Below are 3,769 nucleotides of genomic sequence, written 5' to 3' on the forward strand. Positions count from 1 at the left end.
GAGCACATTGAAAGATGGAGGATTTATTAGTTCTTGTACTTTTCTGGCATTTCCAGTTCCATGCTCTTCCTCCTGGATCCTCTTTCTATTCCAAAGATACATCAAATACAAGAGGACATAGCAAAGAGCACTCATACAGCCTTTCCTGCATTTATTCCTTCAGCAGACATGCTGAGCACCTACTAAGTACCAGGCACTGTACTAGGCACCGAGAATACAGCAATGGGCGGGGCAGACAAAAATCCCTGCCTTCATCTCATGGGCCCTCTATGAAGATAGCAGGGACAGTAGAGAAGATAATAATTGCTAGTATCTGCCTAATCCTCTGATGTAAAAACTATTATTACCCCTTTCTAAAGATAAGGAACTGAGGCACAGAGAGGGTCTCTCATTTACCAGAATCACACAGCCAATCGGCAGCAGAGATTATGTGAGCCTAGGCAATCTGGCCCCTAAACACTCTACTATCCTGCCTCTCTCAAAAAGATAGGAACATGCTAAATCTTCCATCTCAGACCACGGGGCCTCAACTATAAAGAATCTTCTAAAAGCAGGGGCACAGGGTGGGAGGGAAGACATGTCAGGAGATGTCAAATATGTATGTATTCAGACTGCACGTCGAAGGTGAGATTTCTGCTAAAACCAGTGAACTAAGCCTGCCCAAGAGAAATTTCTCAAGGATTCTGCAGGCAACTAACACCTAGGAGAAGGGAAGGAGAGGAGATGAAAGGGGAAAATCCAAACACTAGGGTCCAAAGAATTCTCACAAGGGCTGATGAGTTTGTGAGACCAAGCATCCTGCTTCTTCCACCTCTGCGGGAGCTGGTTCACTAGCTCTCCCCCTGGTCCTAAGGCATGGGCTTTAATCCGCTTTATTGCTTGATTACCTTCCCCCAGCATGGGATCCCAAGCCTCCCAAAATGGCAGGAAACCAGACACTCAGCAGGAGCCTAATAGCCGCCCAGTTAGTCAGCAGATCTCAGAGCTGGGAGAAAGGACTGAGCAGGCCCAGCAATTACTGCCAGGCACTCATCTTAAGAAGAAGCCAAAATGTATGTGGGCACTCAGGTCTGGCTGCCCACTAAGAGCCCTAGCAAAATATACATGATTCCAAAATGAAATTCGCTGGCTGGCTCTAACCCAAAGGGGCAAGCACACCAAAAATGCCACCAAAAACAAGATTAAAATCTCAACTCTTCCTCCAACGCATGTCCCAAGGCCTCCAGGCAATATGATCAACCATGTCCACAACACTGAATCCAAAAACAAAACCGCCTGAAGGCTGTCAGGGTCCTCCTGGGTGACTGTGGGCACATGTTTGCCCTGTGGGGAACACATAATCCCAAACGGAGGACAGCGTGGGCTGAAATATCCACACACTCTCACTCTCCACCAACTCTGGGAGAACTTCAATCAGAACCATTTCCAATCTGGTCTGACCTTGTTGGAGATCTGACCTCCGGAAACAGCTGGTGTTTTGCCACTGACCTCAAATAAAGGTGGAACTTCCCTGTTCTGGGGAATAGGAGGAGGTATCATCTAGTAGACAGAATTCTGGGTTTCTAGCTTTCTTTCCAAAGAATTTTTCTTGAACTGGAGGCAGCTACAAACATGTCTATATTGCCACCTGAACACAAACCAAACCTATAAGAAACAAAGGAATCAGGTAGGACTTTCGAGAGGATCAAATTAAGTTATTATTTGTAAATTGCTTAGAACAGTAACTAGCACTTAGCAAGCATAAGATGCATATGTAATTACTAGAAGCCTGGTGCACAAATTTCGTGCACCAGTGGGGTCTCTCGGCCTGGCCTACAGGACTGGACCGAAACTGGCTCTCCGACATCCCCCAAGGGGTCCCGGATTGTGAGAGGGCACAGGCCAGGCTGAGGGACCCGACCAGTGCATGATCAGACCCAGGGAGTGACCATGGGAGGGTTCCAGGGCATGTCCAGCCCATCTCACTCAGTCCCAATCGGCCAGACCCCAGCGGCAAGCTAACCTACCGGTCGGAGCATCTGCCCCCTGGTGGTCAGTGCATATCATAGCAAGCAGTTGAGTGGCCTTAGCATATCATTAGCATATTACACTTTGATTGGTTGCATGGCTGACCAGTTGACCAGACACTTCGCATATTAGGCTTTTATTATATAGGATTTGTCAAATAACAAATTAAAGAAATATTTACCAATTACTCTTAAAGAAAATCTTAGCCTGGTCAGCATGGCTCAATGGGTGAGCATTGACCTAGGTCCTAGGAGGTCATGGTTTGATTCCCCGTCAGGGAACATGCCTGGGTTGCGGGCTGGATCCCTGGTGTGAGGTGTGTAGGAGGCAACCAATCAATGGTTCTCTTTCATCATTGATGTTTCTCTTTCTCCCTCTCCCTTCCTCTCTGAAATCAATAAAAATACATAAAAATAAATTCAAAATAAATAAATAAATGACCAGCCACTTAGCAAAATAATCATTTCTCAACCATTCAGGACCAATTCATCCACGGGGGACCACCCTGAGCATCTGGTCCTCCCTGGACTGGCCACGCCTCCTCTTCAGCAGGCAATAAAGGTGAGGACCAAATCTGCCACACATGGTTGGCAACTACCAGATTTGATTCAAATTTCAGGGGTAAAAGAAGCAGCACCTAAAGGTGACAATGATGCTTTTAGACCATCCATGGCAAACAAAGAAATCACTGAGGTAAAACTTGATTTTGAAAAACCGTCACTGAAGTCATGGAAGACAGCTTTGCCTACCAACCCAGCTTCTGCAGGTTTTATATCCAGATAACTCTCAGGGTTCTGAGAAGCCAGACATTTCTCCAACCCGCTGGAGAAGCAGTAAAATTACACAGCCTGCCTCTGAATTATTGATGTCATAATTTATTGAAAGGTCTCCATTAGGTCATAGGTCACACCCCAGATGCAATGCCTTGGACCTACCCAAGGGTTTGTGACCAGGGATAAAAGCAATATTGAGCCAATTTGTCATGAGCATGTGCTGGGTGGGTGCAAGGCCCCTGGCCCTCGGGCTCTGGCCAGCACTCACAGCTTCCAGCGCATCATCTGATTGTCTCAGTTCGTCGTCTCATAAACAGGGCAGGTATTCTTTACTCCATGTTACTGACATGAAACGTAGGCGGGTGAATTTAAGTGACTTTCCCATTCTCCCACAGCTAGTTTGTAAAGGGACCAGAACTAGGTGCAGATATTTGATTAAATTATTTCATTGAATTATGAGATTCCCTATATCTTATGTTTATATTCACAGATACTCTTCTAGATGCTGGGGCTAGAGCAATAAACCAGACAGATAAAAACCCCTACCTTCAGGTAGCTTACATCCTAGTGTGAGAGAGAAATTACAGACATATAAACAGATATGGTAAGAGTCAATGAGTGCTTTAGAAAGAGAGAGAACAGTATAGTGCTAGAAAGATGGGGGGAAGGGGAGGGGAGAAGGGGCTGCCATGTGGAACGTGCTAACTTCCATGGGTCAGGGAAGGCCTGTCTATAAGGTGGATCTGAGCAGAGACCAGAGGAAGAGGGTGAGGTGTGTTGCCTGAAGGAAATAACTGTGTTAGGGCAATAGATATAAAGTCAGAAGTGGGAGTGGGCTGGGAGCACTGGAAACAGCAGAAGAAAGGCCAGGGAGAAGGAGCCAAGCGAGAGTGGGGACAAGTGACGGGAGGTTTACCTCGAGAGGCAGCCAGAAGCCAGATCTCATGAGGTCTTGCAGACCATGGTTAAGGACCTCAGATTTTTTTTTT

The sequence above is a fragment of the Myotis davidii genome, unplaced genomic scaffold, assembly GCF_000327345.1.
Source record: "Myotis davidii unplaced genomic scaffold, ASM32734v1 scaffold395, whole genome shotgun sequence".
Classification (NCBI taxonomy): Eukaryota; Metazoa; Chordata; class Mammalia; order Chiroptera; family Vespertilionidae; genus Myotis; species Myotis davidii.